The following is an 18874-nucleotide window of genomic DNA, read 5'->3' as shown; positions in this document are numbered from 1 at the left end:
CCGGGCCGTAGCCACACCCCCGTACCCGCCCCCAAAACGCTGCCGACACGCCCCCTAAACGCCGCGACGACCGGGCCCGCCCCCCGACACACCCCCGACACGCCCCCCTCGGAGAACCCCGGGACTTACGCGAGTCCCGGGGCTCTGCGCGCGCCGGTAGGCCTATGTAAAATAGGCTCACCGGCGCGCAGGGCCTGCTCGCCTAAATCCGCCCGGTTTTGGGCGGATTTAGGCGAGCAGGGCTCTGAAAATCCGCCCCTTAGGGCCTTGCGCGCGCCGATCCAAGATTTTAGTGGATACGCGCGGCTCCGCGCGTATCTACTAAAATCCCGCGTACTTTTGTTTGCGCCTGGAGCGCCAACAAAAGTACGCCAACGCGCCTTGTTTGAAAATCTACCCCTTAGAGGTAGATCTTCAAAACATACGCGCGCGAACAAAAGTACACCAGATTTTATAAGATACGCGCGTAGCCGCGCGTATCATAAAATACGGGGTCGGCGTGCACAAGGCTGCACAAAATCGGCAGCCTGCCTCCGTTCCCTCCGCGTTCCCCCACCTTCCCCTATCTATCCCACCCCCCAGCACTACCTAAATCCCCCCCCCCCACCTTTGTTGGGCAAGTTACGCCTGCTTGAAGCAGGCGTAACTTGCGCGCGCCGCCCCGGCATCCCCCGGCACAGGCCGCAGTGCCGGGGGACTCGGGACCGCCCTCCCGGCCCGCCCCCGAACCTTCGGCATGCCCCCCCGGACACGCCCCCTCCCGCCCCTTTTACGAAGCCCCGGGACTTACGTGCGTCCCGGGGCTTTGCGCGCGCCGGCAGCCTATGCAAAATAGGCGCGCCGGCGCGCGAGTGCCCTGCACGCGTAAATCCGGGAGGATTTACACGCGCAGGGGTTTTAAAATCTACCCCTTAGAGTTGGCGTTCTCCAATCTCTTTTGCCAACCCAAATCCCTCTCTTTTTTTTTTTTTTAAATACGAGATGATGAATACGGCATTTATTTTTTTTTACTGTGTTTTATAAAATAAAAAGCACTTACGGTTTTGTTATGTCCCATTTGTCCGTTTTACTTTGGCACTGATTTCACGGGTGAGGAATAGCGGTGACCAGGCAGAGTGAAACTGTAAGCGCTGGAGCAGCAGAGGAGCTGGGAAAGAACCCCCGACCCTACCAGCCGAAGACCTGGAAGAGGCAGTGGCAAAGAAAGCTGAGTGGCTGGGAGCCCCCAGTACTGCTGGCCAGAGACCCGGAGGAGCAGGCGGCCTTGGGGGGGGGGAGAGAGGGGGTACAGCCATTGCTACTGCTGCCTGCCCCAATGCGTTTTCTGTGGCATTTCACTATGACGTCTGTTGTGCCAGTGGTAGGTGGTGGAGGGAGAATGGTGGAACATGGGGGAGGGGAGATTGAGTGGAGAGGAAGAGTGCAAGGGAATATGGGAGAGTGGAGAGAGTGGGGGGGGGGAGACAGCATGGGGAGAAGAGAGGATGGACATGACAGAGGGAGAAGAGTCATGACAGAGAGGGAAAGTCTGAGATGGAGGAAGGGTATGAGAGAGAGGAAGGGTGAGCGGAGAGAGTGGGAGAGAGGGCATGGGGAGAGATGGTGTGAGGAAAAGAGGGAACAGTGGAGAAGGAGAGGGGAAGGAAAAGGAGGTGAGTGGGGGAATGGTACAGGAGAGTATGGGGGATGGAGAGAGTAAGGGAACAGCATAGAGAGAAAAGAGTTTGCGAGAGAATGTGGGGAGGGAAGACAGGTGAGTGAAATGGAGAGGAGAGAGAGAATGTGGTGGAGGAGAGCATGGGAAGTGGAGCAGCCGGGAGGGGCTAGAGTATGGGGTGGAGGGAGAGAGAATGTGGTGGAGGAAAGCATGGGGAGTGGAGCAGGAGGGAGAGAGAGAATGTGGGTGAAAGGAAAGATCATGGTGTGGAGAGGGTGCGAGAGTGAGGAATTTCTTATAAGACCCCCTTTCACCCCTGAGCAAATGTAACATCCCTTCCCTCAACACACTCAGAGCAACTGGAGCACCTCCACATTCACACACGCTCCTTCCCCCTCCCCCACTACAAACACCACACACGACCCCCACTCTCTCCCTACCCACCCCCACAGCCTGCTCGATCACCACCCCAGGTCCTTCCTCACATAGCCGCTCACCCCCCCAGGCGCTACTGCAAAGCCCACCCCACCCACCTATACATGCAGGTCATGGGATCCGAACACGGGCTTTTTTTTACATTGCCATGCAATTCTAGACATGTTTTAAAGGCGGCTGAATTTGGGATGCTCAGGAAAGCTGTGCCAGTTGACAGTAGCAGGGGCCGAAGCCTTGACAACTGCAATTATAGCTGACAAGATTTCAAATATGAGTTAATTCAGCTCCATTGTGTGAACGTCGGGTTACTTTTCATGCATCTGAAGGAAAAAAATCTTCCCATGGAGCTCAGATTTACAAAATCTGTTTCCCCCCTGCCACTAGATGGCAGGCACGAGCTTTTACTAGCGCGCCTTGTTTCTTTTGCTGTTTGTTTCAGCTAATACTATTGCTGTTACTACATACTACTTCTATGCCATTAGTAGGCATAGGCATTTAAGGGCCTGTTTTACAGATTACAGGACAGAGCTTTAACTATTTCTAGATAAGCTTCCAAAGTAACCTGAGAATTGCAAGCCATTTTAATCTGATTTTAAATTTCCATGGAAAAGCACACGGGGTGTTCGTTATTTCACAAGGATAAGCAGGCTTGCAATTCCCAGATTACGTTGGGACGAGAGTTTAAAACTGTCACGAATAAAAGTACAGGGATGGATTTCGTTCACCGATTCGGAGCCGTGGCATGCCGCCCTCCACCCCCATCCCACGTCCCACCTACAAATAGCACCAAGGTAACGATGGCACAAAAGCCCCAAATGACCCATCCAGCCTGCCCAGCAAGCTTTCCGTGCCAGCATCTGCCGCGCCGTGCAGGTCACCCCCCCCCCCCCCCATGTCTCTCTGTGCAGTTATCCCCAAGCCTCAGGATAACCCGTAAAAAAAAATGTCCTGCTGAGATGAGCCTTCCTAAAATTTCAGACAGCGCTGCCCGATGTGTCCTGCTTACGGTCTCGGGCCGCAGAAGCAGGTCCAGCATCCCCCGTTCCCCCCTCCTCCATGTCTGTGAATCAGTATCCCAGACCATAAAAGTCAGGGTCCATGTTGGTTGTCACCTGAATCCAATTCATCCCCCCGCCACCCTGTCGTCAAAGCAAAATGCAGTTACAGTTGCGTTGAAAGCATCAAAGGTTATTGGTTAAGGGAGGTAATCCCATGCCTTCTGTTAAGGGCAGTAACTGCTGCTCCATGCAGGTTACCCCCCCCCCCCCCCCCCATGCTTATCAGTTCCCTGGACCGGAGAAGTCGGGGTCCCTCTTTGCTGCTGTCTAAATCCAATTCCCCTTTATCCCCTGCCGTTGAAGCGGAGAGCAATGTTGCAGTTGTGCATCAAAACCACCCAGGCTTACTGTTTAAGGGCAGTAACTGCCGCACCAGCAGGTTACCCCCATGCACTCTTTTCTTCATTCCCACAGTGTTTATCCCACGCCCCCTTGAATTCTCTGACAGTTCTTGTCTTCACCACCTTCTCCGGAAGGGCGTTCCAGGCACCCACCCACCACCATTCCAGGCACCCACCCACCGTGAAGAAATATTTCCTGACGCTGGTTCTGAGTCTTCCTCCCTGGAGTTTCATTTCGTGATCCCTGGATCTACTGTTTCATTTCCATCGTAAAAGGTTGGAAGTTCATACATCATTAAAACCTTTCAGTTGTAAAATTGAGAGTGTGGCTCTCTACTTCATACATAAATTTTTTTTATGCCATCAGGTCTTTTCCTTTTGGGATGGTATTTTTTCTCTATTATACAGAATTGCTGCCGCATGGCCTTCTTTTGATGGTCGATTTATTTTTTTGGGTTCCCCTTTATTTACATTGGAGGTATCTAAGGGATTTATGAAATGTATTTTTTTGGCTTTATCTGTGGCCTTTTTTTTGTATTTTAAAATTCTGGATTCAACCAGAGCTTCCCCCTATTATCTTATGAATGCACCTTATGGCTGACCGGATACATATGCATCGTTCTCTGTCTAAAGATTATAAGCAGGCCTGGATATCCTTTTTATGATTTATTACCTGGTTCTACTAAGTCACACTTGCAAATGTTGGGCTTTGTTACTCTTTGGTATTGATATTCTGATGATCATGCTGCTATGTTCATAATTTTTGTTTGTTTCTGTTAGTATATGTGTAACCAGTGGTTAAATTTAAATAAGGAAGATATATATATATATATTTATTTTTTTTAAATATAATAAGCTTGCCTGTATCCTGAGGTCCTGCAAGGAGAGAAAGAACTGCTACAAATCTGTTAAACAGAGCTGTTATGGTTCTGCCTGAATGCTATGAATTTTGCATATTTCATGGTTCCTGGAATGCTTACTGAAAATCCTGGAGACTGTTGTGCCCAGTGCAGTGAGAAAACAGTATTTGTTTTTGTTTTTGCATGGTGCTGTAACAGATGAGAGAGGCTGAGAAATAGAAAATAAAAAGAAGTAGCTACAAGTTTCTTACCCTAAGGACAGCCATCAGCTGATTGGTGCGGTATTAGAAGCAGAGCAGCTGGCAGTTTCTGCCTGCAATAAAGTTGCAGGAGAATTGACATGTGAGTCATCAATCTGGAAGTGACCTGCAGGAGATACTTCCTGGTTTTACAGAGGTCAGAAGAACTTTTACAAGTTTATAAAAATGGATCTGAGTATCAGAAAAAAAATAAAATATATATATATATATATAAAGTCAGATTCTAGGTGGAGAAAGCCTGCCTGAGCTCCCACTTTGGTTTTAAAGCCTCATTTAGATGCTGCCAAAATCAATCTTAAAAATGCTCAGAACGCCTTAAAACCATAAAATACAGAAAAAACAAAGCCTGGGGATATGTAAAGGGAAGCTCCTAAGATGGAGCCCCAGTTAGAACAGGTACCCACAGCTCCCAAAGTGCCTAGGGTGAATCTGATGATCAATATTGGCCAGGTCAGAGAAGACAAACTAACCTCATCCTGTGTTTTTGGAGGGGTTTTGTGAGATCTCAGAGAGAAAGTGTGGCCTGTCTACGCAAACGAGCTAGTAACACCATTTTGTGATTCAGTTCGGGAGGGAAATTATGTGAAGGGGCCTAGTGGACTGAAACATGTGTGTTTCTCACTGATAAACAAATGTAGATTCCAGCTCAGTTTCAAAATATGCCTCAAAATGATCAAACATCCATTTCTACAACGTAATACAAAGATGGGAGGTATCAGTAAGTTAAAAGTATGTTAAAACTGATCCTAAATGCCTCTTAGAACTATTTTTTTGCTGAGGTCAGCACAGGAGCACTGATCTTTCCTGGGTGTGAGTCGGTGATTTCAGTTAGTCGGGGTTTCGCTAAGTGAGAGACAGAAGGCACCTGGCCAGATCTCTTCAGAGACTGCTCTGAAATCCCAGAAATACACAACAGTGGAGCACAGAGAGGAAGGCACACATCCCAGTATGGTTGTCTGAAGCACGTGAGACTGTGTTAGTGTGATATTTGTTTAAAAATAAGTTAGATTCCAGGTAAGGTTCAGAGCAGGCAGTTTAATCGTTAATATTAATAAACCTGACTGTATCGCAGGGAATTTGTAATGTAATGTGGATAAAGTGAGTGTAATGTGGATAAAGTGAGTGATTTTCCAATCACTATACCTGTTATGGCTTACTTTTAAGAAACATAATAATACGTGACCTTGGCTTTCTCTAACAAGGAGAGGGCTTCAGCTCTCATAATTTGGAAAACACATATATCTTTGAAAGAAGTATGTTCTCTCCAACTGCACTGATCTAGGAGAATCAGAGCCTGTCACAGGAGAAGGTCTGGCTTACTGCAGTGGGGTGCTGCGGTGAGAGACAAGCTGGATAAATGAGACTGTAAGCTTGCTTACGGCAAAGCTGATAACCCACTGAGAAAGTTAAAAGAAAGGAAAGGGGTGACAAACAGCAGAGCTGCTTCTAAAGTGAGAGGAACCATTTTGTTATTTATTTTAGGTGGAAACAGTCTGACACTGTGAGTCATCACTCTGCTCCAGGGTGAGAATAAAGGCTGAGTACATAGAAGTACAGATAATAATGCCTTAATACTTATAATATCTCCAGTTAGAAAATACTTGGTGGCACCTTCTCAGATTACGTCTATAAATCTACAGCCACTGGTTGTGACTACCAATTGATGAGCACCTGAACCTTTACTCAGTGCACTGTGGTAATAGTGTGAGAGGTACGTGAAAGAAAGTGTGAAAATAATCCTCACCAGACACGAGTGAGCATCTGAATTTAATTCCTCTGTGCTAGCTAGAATAAAGATATCTCATTATTTTTTTATTTTCCACAATCAGCTAGTCCAGTTCCTGTTAGTTGCCATGAATAAACACTGAGGGAACACTCCGGAAGATAAACGCAGTTAGTGTCGTGGAGAAACACGCTATTATGCTATTGAAAGAGTATAGATAGGATTCTCACTGCTCCAGAGAAAACGTACCCATACAGCACGAGGATCACAGTCAGGGAGTGACATATGGGACTCTCTGGCACTCAAGCCGGCCCACGAGCAGCGTTACAGTAAGCCACACCCCCTAGGAGCGGCAGAGGGCACAAAAATTATCCTAAATAAAGACAGCTAAGTGTATACTTGCCACAAAGTCTAGCTAGACTGAAACTTTTCAACACCACAAAGAAAGAGAGTACGGAATCACTGCAGCAGCTGCCATAAGTAATTGTGCCAGAGACATAAGTGAAGGACGTGCAGTAGAAAAGCCTCAGAATTCACTGAAAAGAGACAGAGAAAGAAAAAAGGTTAAATAGACATACAAAATCCAACAACACAGAAAAGAAACGGCACAAAACACTTGTTATCTACTTACCTGCAATTAGTGTTGATTTTGTCCTGCTGCACCTGCAAGACAGAATTGGGACGCCAAGGCTCACTTTCTTCCTAGTAGCATTAATTACTAAATTCTTGATATAGAAAGTATAGCAGTTAATACTCAATCCATTCTTATCCGATTGTTTTATGGTAAAGTTAGGAGAATCGGTTCTCTTCATTTAAAATACTTGTTACCTGGGAACTGAAAGAAAACCAAGTTGTGTTAACTGTGGGAAAACTTAAGGTACCTTTATAGCATTTTCATTACTTGTTTCTCACCGTTTAAACTTGTGATAATAAATCTGAGTTAAAGCTCAGAATTTGTAAAATTTTCATCTGCCTGCATTCAAAGTTTTCTTATTTAGATTCTGTCTTCTCTCTCTTCCCCTGGGAGACGCACTGGTTGGGTTCCGGCCCCCAATTCCTAATATCAGGAGAGCCGGTAAGAAGGAGAATTCCTTTTCTATCCTTTCCCCCTCTGAACATTTACAAATTGTGACTCCTCTGATACCACCTGGTATGATACCACCTGAAACCCCACAGCTGTTCCAGCGCTGCCTCTGCCACCGCAGCGGGAGGGTCACTACGAATACACCCCAGAGGGGCGGGGGTTGAGATATGTTTCTTCATTTTTTTAATGAAGGGTGCAAGATGTAGGTTGAACATGTGTTTTGTCTTCTGTGTGAACATTCGTGATCTTATTATTTATTTGATAAAATGTTGTGATTTTGTGGAGGACTTTCGGCTGGAGAACCTCTCATTTGAGAGGTGGGCAGAGAGGGCCAGGCCAGAGGCTTCTTTTTTCATTAAGTGAGCCGTACCATCGGGGCTGACCTGAAGCCACGCCCCTAAGGTGACATTATCCGGAGGGGCTGGAACGCCGGAATAAATTTGGGCCAGCTGCGGCACAGACCCGGAGGACTTTCGGCTGGAGAACCTCTCGTCTGGGAGGTGGGCAGAGTGGGCCAGGCCAGAGGCTTCTTTATTCATCAAGTGAGCCATACCTTCGGGGCTGACCCAAAGCCTCACCCCTAAGGTGATGTCATCCGGAGGGGCCAGAACGCCGGAATAAATTTGGGCCAGCTGTGGTGCACAGCCGCCGGCGTGCTGCCGAATCCGCGCGCCAAAGGGGCACACCCCTTGGTGAAAATTTACCTTATTTATTTTTTCTTCTAATCGCATGGGCAGAAAAAGAAAATCTAAAGTTTGGACCTCTTCTCCGGCGCCTACACAGGCTAAGGGACCTATGGACCATCATATCGTAAGGTGGGTAAGTCAAACGGCCCGCAATATGATACCCGATATTTCTTTTTCTTCCGGAGCTTCTAACAGCCCTAGCCAGCAGATACATTCTCAACCTCGAATGGAGTTGTCTGTCCCCAACCAACCAAGTTTAGCACCAGGGGATGCGATTACGATGAATAATGAATGATAATCTACACCCCACAAGTGGTGGAAGGATGGTTGACTTGGGATCTAATGGGGATCCTGGACTGCAGGAGTTGTCCACAAACCATAGATCCCCAGAATGTAACTATGGTTGATGTTTGGAGGGCAATTAATGATCTACAGAAAGTTATGACTGGGTCTATGGCTCAGAGTAATAGAGGGCATGTTGAAATAAAAAATGCCTTAGAATTACATGATAACCGTTTGAAACAATTGGAAGAAGTAGGAAGAACGGCTACTGTGCAGATAGCAACATTACAATCTTTTAATAATTCCTTTATTAAGGATAGTTTAGCTATCCATAGACAGATGGAGAGCCTGGAAAATGAAATTAGGGCAAGAAATTTAAGGTTTTTAAATGTCCCTATTACCAGACTTCTATCAGGTAATGAGTTATTAAAAAAGTATCTAATAGAGAACTTGTCAATAACAAATATAGGTGATAAATTTGTTTCAAAAATGTATTATGTATTAAGTTCTAGAATTAAGAGATAGGAGGGAGAGGAAGGAGTAGACAGTAACCAACAAGAGTCCCCAAACTTAACCTCCTTCCTGGAATCATCGTTAGATGATATACCACAAAGAGCTACACTTCTGGTAACTTTCTGGAGAGAAAAAGATAAGGTTTATGTTTTACAGAAATATTTAAAAAATAAGGAACATCTATTTTGTGGACAAAAGGTCCAGGTATTTCCAGATGTATCACTTCGCTTCAGGAGGAAACAGTTCTTATCGTTAAAATCCAGAGTTTTGTCCTTAGAGGCAACATATTTTCTTAAATTCCCCTGTAAATGCCTGGTAGTTTTCCAGAAAAATACATTTATTTTTCAGGATCCCTCACATCTGGAAGCATTTTTGGTGGACAAAGAAAGAGGTTGAGTTATAAGTACTGCAAAATATATATATATATATAATTCCAGCTAAATGTAAATATTAAAATACATTTTTTCCTGAAACAGTTAATATAAGGTTTCCTCCCATGTTGAGGACTAGAAATTTGAGGTATAGATAAAAGTATGTGAGAAATGTTTGATGATTTGATTTCACGCTACACAAATTTGTTCTTTGATTTTTGCATTTTGTATAATTTGTAAAAATTCTAATAAACTATAAATAAAAAAAAAATGTTGTTATTTTGAAATTCTAGTATTGTTTTTTTGGATTGGAATTTATGGATGCTGGATATTGTGATGAGAATTGGTTGTTTGATTTGTCATTTCATCTTTTGGCAACACCCTTTTTTTTTTATCTCTGTATCATAACAAAAATAAAAAACCCAACATTCAGGTATTTGAAGGTCCGAATCATATCCTCCCTGCACCTCCTCTCTTCAAGGGTAATCATACTCATACCTGGGAACTCTCCAGATTTGGCACAGAGTCTCCGGAATTCTAAAAGAATTACAGGGTCTCCGGGCCAATACCGGAAATCTCCGGGTGCTGCAGCAAAACCAATCTGCTTGGACCCGGAAAGAAGAAAGGAACGTCATTGGTCTTGCGCGGCTGAAAAGGGAGGAACTCGACATTGATTTCTACCATCTCCGGACCTTTTTAACTCTTAACTTTGCTTCCTCGTGACACCACCTGCTCCTGCACAGCCTATTTCCTGTATCCAGCCACTTGCCCACCCCATCCTGTTTGCCTTGGCCAATCGACACTGCGATTTCCTGCCCGTGCATCAAACGAGGAGTAAGGAACAGGCGGCGTCCACTTCCACAGCACAGGAGGAGAAGGAAGAGGCTGCTGCTGCTCCAGGAGCCCAAGTTAGAGTCTGCTGTTGCTAGTGTGTTTTGAAAGGGGGGAGAGAGATTGAATGAGCTTGTCAGTGAGTGAGTGTGTAATTGTGTAGGAAGAAGAGATCTGAGAGTGTATGTAAGTGAGTAGGAGAGAGCTGAGTGCAAGTGAGCATGGGTGTGAAAGTGAGTGGGCATGTGTGTATGGAAGAGGGAGAGACGGGAGTGAGTAAGTGTTGGATGGTTGAATGGCAGAAGTAAAGGTGTAAATGGACATGTGAGAATGTGAAAGAATGAGCAGTGAAAGTAAGTGTGAGCATGTAAGAGTGTTTATGAACAAATTTGTGAGCATCCGGTCCCACTGTGCAGTTGCCCCCCCCCCCCTCCCCCCAATCCATGGTAATCTCAGGGTGACTGGAAGTCAAAAGTTCCCAGGTATGATCATATTTAGATCCTTCAGCTTTCCTCATAAGTCTTCCAATATTGCCCCCACACCATTTTGATTGCCCTTCTCTGGACTGCTTCCATTCTGTCTCTATCCTTTTTGAGATACAGGCTCCAGAACTGAACACCGTACTCTAGGTGAGGCCTCACTCTGCACTTTTTGGCATTGAATCCCAGCTGCCAAATCTTTGACCACTCTTCAAGCTTTCTTAAATCACTTTTCATTCTCTCCATTCCTTCAGGTGTAGCCACTCTGTTGCAGCTCTTAGAATAATCTGCAAATAGGCAAATTTTACCTTCTATCCCTTCTTCAATGTCACTCACAAAGATATTGGCACTCAACATGGTTCTCTCTTCAGAGTAGGTTTCATTTACCTTTACATGCTGTCTTCTATTGATCAACCAGTTTGTAATCCATACCACCACGTTGGCATTCACTCTCAAGCTTCACATTTTATTCACAAGCCTCCTATGCAGGACCTTATCAAAAGCTTTGCTGACTTTGAAGTAGATCACATTGGGCACTCTTCCTTGATCCAGTTCTCTAGTCACCCTATCAAAAAAATCAATCAGATTTGTCTGACAGGACTTTCCCCTGGTGAATTCATGCTGCCTCGGGTCCAGCAACCCACCTGATGGTAGATCACTATCCTTTCCTTCAGCAGCATCTCCATTAATTCTCCCACCACCGAGGTGAGGCTAGCTGGCCTGTAGTTTCCAGCCTCCTCTTCTCCAATCCTGTGGCACCACTCCCGCTCCCAGGGATCTATTGAACAGATCCTTCAGTGGATCTATCAGCACATCTCTGAGCTCCCTCAGTATCCTGGGATGAACCTCATCCAGCCCCATGGCCTTGTCCACTTTCAGTTTGCCTAGCTCTTCCCATATATTCTGTTCCGTAAATGGGTTTCATCTACCCAGTCCCCATCCATGGTCTTCTCTACCAGCCACGGTCCTTCTCCAGGGTCTTCTTTAATGAACACGGAATTGAAGTATTTATTTAATATATCTGACATTTATTCATCTCACTCCACACATTGCTCCTCATCACCTTTCAATTTCACTATAACACTACAGACCTTCCCTTCTTTCTCTGATGTATCTGAAAAAGGTTTTGTCACCTCCTTTTACCTCTTTAGCAATCCTTTCTTCCACTTGACCTTTTGCTTTCCTGATTTCTTTATTCGTCTCCCTCAGTTTCAGCAGGTACTCTTCCCTGTGTTCCTCTTTTCGGGATCCTTTATACTTCTTGAACACAGTTCGTTTTCAGCCCGATTTTTAATGGCCCGTGTGCGTAAAACACAGGGGTTACATGCGCAAGAGCTGGGCCTCGGCAAAGGGACGGTCCCGTGGGTGGGGAGGGATGGTCCGGGGGCAGGGCGGGGCTGGAGGCACCGGTACAGCGGCCGTTTGCCGCTGTGCCGGCGCGCGCGACCTACTGCTTCTTCGGAAGAGCAAAATGTAAGTTAAAAAAAAAGGGGGGGGGGGGTAGGAGAGGAGAAGGGAAAGGGAGGTTAGGATAGGGGGAGGGAAGTTCCCTCCCAGACCACTCCTTAATTGGAGCAGACTGGGAGGGAACTGGGGAAGCCTGACTAGGCGTCGCCACTCGATTTTTGCTTTAATCTGCCCCCCCCTTGTGCGCGCCACCCACAATTTTATAACATGCGTGCACCGGCATGCGCATGTTATAAAATCACGTGGCCATGTGTGTGCGCCGGGTGGTAGCACGAGCACGTGGACGCGCGCGCGTTCTTTTTAAAAATCTACCCCTTTTCCTTTATATGTTCAGTCACCTCCTTTGAGGACCAGATTGGTTCCTTTTTCCCTCTTACTCTTGTTTACTTTTCTAACATATAGATTTGTTGCCGTTGCAATAGCTCCTTTTAATTTGGCCCACTCTTGTTCCACCTCACCCATTTTCTCCCAGTCTTCCAGTTTCTTCCTCCAGGAAAATCCCTGTTTTGACAAAGTCCGTACTCCTGAAATTCAAAACCCGGGTCTTTGTGTGCCTCCCCTTATCTTATTTGTGAAATCGAACCATGCCGTCTCATGATCACTGGTGCTCATCTGAGGTGTGGCCCCCTCCCCCTAATCCCACCCCCAACCCCTGAGCCTGGGCTCCAGCAGGGATCCTCACATCCTCACAGGTCAGTGAGCGCAGGCCCTGCACCCCCCCTAACCCTGCACAGAAGCCCACAGGCTTTGTAAGCGCAAACGTAGTCTCGATACTCACTGACCTATGAGGATGGCTGCCGGAGCCAAGATTCGGGGGTTGGGATGCCTTCAAGAGACCTGGGGCAGGATTGTGACGCGGCGGGCAGGAAATTTGCCACCCCCTCCCCAAATATTGCCACCCAAGGCACTGTTACAGTTCTAACACTGAGAGGGGCAGTGGGTGCCACCCATGATTGTCAAAATGAAACAAACAAAAAAACAAATAAAATGCAGTTCATTTTTCTTTCCTTTCATTCAGAAACACAATGAATTGAAACAGGACATTTCATTAGACTTTTCTGTTTCATTTCCTCCCAAATTTTCCCCTTACTGGTGTAGCATCGGTGTCTTGCTACCAGCGGCGGATAGATGGTGTCGGACCGGCCCGGGTATTCACCGCCCAGGCCGGCCCTCGACGCATCACGTGGTCTGCCGAGCGCAGCTCTGTCATGGCCGCGCACGGCAGACCACGTGACAGGAGTGATCGGCCCACCGGGGGATGCCTGATCCCCCGATAGGTCAATCCGCCCCTGCTTGCTACGTAGAAACAAACAAATGGGATGGTAGAAAAAAAAAAGCGTGCGACCTAATCTTGTCTGCTCAACCACACCGACTCTTCACCTTTGCAACCCCTACCACTAGATACTAAATGCGAGTGCTGTTAGCGTGGGAGCGACAGGCGCCAGTGGTTGGCACTCACCAGTGTCAGCAGTTTTACAAAGCTCCGGAGTGAGTGCAGGGTCCTCCTAACCTTTCTTTCCAAAAAAAGGTGCTGGTATGGGTTTCTCCCTCCAGAGGAAGACATCACAGTGGAAAGGGCCTCTCTCAACAGAGCAGTGCTGGTGGGTGTGCGGGGGGGGGGGGGGGGGGGGGACACATGAATTTCATTTCATTTAATGTTTATTTGGTTTTTATAGCTTAAAAAAATAAAGAAATGGGGCCTCCTAAGGTCTTTCGTTCCCATCATCCATTTCTCTCAGCGGGAAAAATGCGAGACCAGGATCCTACCCTGGCTCCTACTTACCAGTCTAGGGGGGAATCCACTGGCAAGGACTAGGCCTAAGCTGAAGCCTCAGTCTTGCATAGGCCTAGGCTGGATCCCAACGCCTGGGCCTCGGCCCAAGCCCAGACCTGATGCCAGAGCCCAGCCGGGATGCCGGCTACTGCCACCTGGGTCTCGGCCTAGGCCAGAGCCTGGGCCCAGGCCTAACAATGGGGCCCAGTCCAGATGCCAGGTCCCAATGCCTAGGCCTCAGACTCAGGCCCGATGCTGAGGCCCGGCCCTGAGTCTGGATCCTCACTGCTTGGGCCTCAGCCTAGGTCAGAGCCCGAGCCCAGGCCCGACACTGGGCCTGGGCTCAGACCCTGGCCCGACACCAGGGCCTGGCCCAGAGACTGGGTCCCAATGCCAGAGCTTCGGACCATGGTCAGGCCCAGGCCGAAGAGCTGCAGCCCAGGCCTTTGTTCTTCAGTCTTCTTTCTTCAAATGGCATTGTCTGTTGGGGGACACACTGGAGTAAATTAACTCCGGCGCATTCTCCTCAGCAGAGGGCACCATTTAGCTGTACAGCAGTGCCATATATGCTTCATGGAGGAGCTGATCCTAAAACTGACAAGAGGGGCAGTTCCTTTAGATCTTGTCTTCAGTGGAATGCATGACCTGGTGTGAGGGCTTACTCTGGTGGGGAAGCTAAGCAATAGCAGTCATAGTCCAATCCAGGGGGCAGCAGAATGCCCTTCTGGTTTGGGGGGGGAGGAGCCAACCAAGGTCTGCCTCCACCTCCACCCCAAGCTCCGCCCACATTTCCACTGCCAATTTTTTTACATTACATTTATAGTTTGTCATTCTATCTTACATACATTCTTCACATATAGAGTATAATTACTCATTCCCAGACAAAATAAATGCTTGATGCTAAAAAAAAAAAAAAGAGACATAACGGTAAAGGAGAAAACAGCATTACTAATAGAAATATCAGAACCAAGCGATTTCTCTACAGCATGCAGAGAGCATCTCAAGTACGTAGAGTGAGGGAGGTTATGTTAAATAACACTCTCCCCACAAGAAAAATGGCAAAGGCTTGGCAGTGCCCACAGAACATGGTACTACGTTGACGTCGCTGAGCCTGTGTCATTTTCTTGTAGGAGGTGGGTAGGTGTGGGGGCAGGAGGTAGAACAACAGGAGGAAGAGTGGGAGCAGGGAGAAGAGAGCAAGAGGAGGAGGAGGAGCAGGGTGAAGAGAGGAGGAAGGCCAAAGGGATAGAAGGAAGGGATGGGATAAAGGGACGAGAGCCAAGAAGGAGTGGAGATGGTTTAGAGATGTGAGGGAGAAAGGGGCATGGGAGAGAGAGATGTATGGAGCTGAAGGGAGAGAAGAGGGAGATGGGAAGAGAGCAAGGAGTGGGGCTAGGAAGAGAGGAAGGGAAGCTGAAGGGGGGGTTGGGGATAAAGGTGGGATGCTGAGGGGAGTGGAGGGGAGGCAAGAGCGAAAGAAGTGAGGTCTTGGGGCCCGGAAAAGATGGCTCTGCAGCCCTAACACAATACAGTAGCATGGGAGGTCCTGCTGTGCTTTTGCTGGTTTTTGTGTGAGGGATAGGGGGGTAGGGAGGGAGTGGGGGACAGGAGGGAGAAGAAAGAGCAACAGGAGGGGTGTGGGAGCAAGGAGAAGGAGGGGGCTGAAAGAGAGGAGGAGATGGAGAAGGGAAGCTGAAGGGAAAGGAGGGAGTAGCACGGGAAGGCCGAAGGGAACATGCGTGGAGAGAGACTGAAGCTGAAGGGAGAAGAGGTGGATGGAGGAGACAGGTGGAAAGCTGGTGGGGGGGGGGGGGGGAGCAGGGAGCTAGGAGGCCTGCCCCTGACTCACACTCGTATTTTCCCTCCATTCCCCCAACAAACCCTGGTTCCTTCCCTCCACCCCAACACCTCACTTTCCCCCAGTTCACTCTTTTGACCCCCCCCCCCCCCAAACCCTTCACTCATCCTGGTTCTTTCCACGCCACCCCCAAGTGATCCCCAGCTCACCCCCTCCCTGCCCTTTCTCCATCCCCTCATGCACCAGATCATTATCATTTTGAAACAGAGGACAGCTCCTCCGCCCGGGCCGCCCTCCCTCCTCCCCTGGTGGGGAGAGGACCCGAGGATTGAGCTTCCAGCTCATGATTCAAGGTGTTAACCGTTCAGGCCCCAGCAGGGGAGAAGGGAAGAGGGAGGGACATCACGTAGGAACTCTTTCTCTGTTTCAAAATGGTATGAGCCGCTGACTGCGGTCTGCACTGTCCACTGCCAGTAATGTCCTCCTTTTCCGGGCGGAGTGGGAAGGAGGGAGAAGCACCAGTGCTTGCCAGCTGAAAATGGTGGGGAAGGCCGTGCCTATGACACAATCAAATTTGACATATTCACTGGAGGGAGGACAGTAAGTAAAACTACTATCAAAGCATATAACTTGAGGAGTAGCTTAGTGGTTAGAGCAGTGGACTATGAACCAGGAGACCAGCGTTTGAGTCCTGCTGTTGCTCCTCGTGACCTTGGGCAAGTCACTTTACCCTTAGGTACAAATTTAGGTTGTAAGCTCTCTGGGGATAGGGAAATACCTGCATGTAATCCACTCTGAAGAGCTGAAAAAATAAGTGTGAAAAGTGGAATATAAATCTAAAAAAAAAAAAGAGAAATTATGATAAAACGAGGAGATATGTGCTACTCACTGAAACAAATCAAACAAATTGACTAATGAATGCACATCCCTGGAATCTATTGCCAGAGGATGTAATCGAGGCAATTAGCATTGGGGTAGATTTTCAGACGAGCGCGAACAGCCTACTTTTGTTTGCGCTCCAGGCGCAAACAAAAGTACGCTGGATTTTAGTAGATACGCGCGTAGTCGCGCGTATCGGCTAAAATCCTGGATCGGCGCTCGCAAGGCTATCGATTTCGTATAGCCTGCGCGCGCCGAGCCGCGCAGCCTACCCCCGTTCCCTCCTAGGCCGCTCCGAAATCGGAGCGGCCTAGAAGGGAACTTTCCTTTGCCCTCCCCTCACCTTCCCCTCCCTTCCCCTACCTAACCCACCCGCCCGGCCCTGTCTAAACCCCCATCCTACCTTTGTCGGGGGATTTACGCCTCCCGGAGGGAGGCGTAAATCCCCGCGCGCCAGCGGGCCTCCTGCGCGCCGGGCCGCGACCTGGGGGCGGGTACGGAGGGCGCGGCCACGCCCCCGGGCCGTAGCCACGCCCCCGTACCCGCCCCCAAAACGCTGCCGACACGCCCCCGCAACGCCGCGCGCTCCGGCCCCGCCCCCCGACACGCCTCCCGACACGCCCACTCCGAAAACCCCGGGACTTACGCGAGTCCCGGGGCTCTGCGCACGCCGGGAGGCCTATGTAAAATAGGCTTCCCGGCGCGCAGGGCCCTGCTCGCGTAAATCCGCCCGGTTTTGGGCGGATTTACGCGAGCAGGGCTCTGAAAATCCGCCCCATTGTGTAGTTTAAAAGAAGTTTGGACAAGTTCCTGGAGGAAAAGTGCAAAACACATTTGGGCCGATACAGTACAGTGCGCGCTGACGGAGCGCACTGTTAGCCTGCTATTGGACGTGTGTTTTCCCTTACCCCTTATTCAGTAAGGGGCCGAAACGCACGTCCAACTCGCCGAACCTAATAGCGCCCTCAACATGCAAATGCATGTTGAGGGCGCTATTAGGTATGCCCGTGCGATTCAGAAAACAAAATGTGCAGCGAAGCTGCACATTTTGCTTTCAGAAATTAGCGCCTACCCAAAGGTAGGCGCTAATTTCTTCGGGCACTGGGATATTAAGTCGGAGGTCCCGAAGGGTAAAAAAAGTAAAAAAATAAAATAAAAAATTTAAATGGGCCGTGGCTGTTGGGTCGAAAACCGGACGCTCAATTTTGCCGGCGTCCAGTTTCCGAGCCCGTGGCTGTCAGCGGGCTCGAGAACTGACGCCGGCAAAATTGAGCGCCTCCTTTTGCCTGTTTCTACCGCCGGGCCTCATTTAAATACTGAATCGCGCGCACAGGCGAGTGGCCTGTGCGCACGCCGGGAGAGCGGGCGTTCACCCGCTGTCCCGCGGACTTTACTGAATCGGCCCGATTGTGAGTTAGGTAAAGAAAGCAATTGCAATCCCTGGGAGTGGGTAACAGGAATTAGATCTGCTTTGTGGGATCTGCCAGGGACTTGCAACCAGGATTGGCCACTGCCAGAGACAGGACGCTAAGCTCGATGGGTCTTGGTCTGACCCAGCATGGCACTTCTTATGTTCTGAGCTGGATAAGCTATCCGTTGCAGGTTTTTTTGAATAATGGCCTCATTATTATTATTATTATGCCACACCTTCCAAAAGTCTTCTGTATTGGTTTATTCTATCAGAGACAGGATGCTGGGTTCAGTGGACCTTGGTCTGCCCAGCATTCGGATTCTTATGTTCAAGTTAGCAGCATCATTTCAGAATGATTTGCCTTACTGGTCAAAAATAGGTTAAGTATAGATTATAACCCTCCGGGAAGGTACCAGTTGTGCTTTCATAGACACCGGAGGTCCACTATACCATCTGTTTACTTACTTATTGCATTTAGCAAATGCCATTATTAGAAAACTAGTAGCAATTTACAAACATTTAAAAACAGTCCAGCCACTCAAAATGCCATAAAAACTGATGGGCAAAAACAATATAAAGATCAATTACAATCCCTTATCCACTTTACCTAAACAGTAAACAGAAACCCCAACATAACTCTGTGCATTTCTGTTTTTGCTTTCAACTTGGTGGTTATTAGTTAATTCTCCTTCACACTGTTTGCTTTCAGAAGCTACAGAGATAGAAAGCGACTTGAAACCATTTTATCTTACTTTTGCTTTTCCCCCCGAAAGCTGCACGTAAGTTGTTTTTCCTTTGTGGAAGCTGGCAGATATAGTGCCACCGCTCACCGCAACCTTTCATGATGCTCTTAACTTAATTGGAAAATGTGTTGGTTCCACGCACTCATACTTGCCTTTTCGATCTGGGCTTTGGCCTTGAGTTTTTCAAAGTCCGAAAGATTCCACTTCTTGAAGTTTAAAAAA

This window comes from Rhinatrema bivittatum, chromosome 6, assembly GCF_901001135.1.
Source record: "Rhinatrema bivittatum chromosome 6, aRhiBiv1.1, whole genome shotgun sequence".
NCBI lineage: Eukaryota > Metazoa > Chordata > Amphibia > Gymnophiona > Rhinatrematidae > Rhinatrema > Rhinatrema bivittatum.
The sequence above is the reverse complement of the archived record's forward strand: the minus strand, read 5'-3'. Positions refer to the sequence as shown.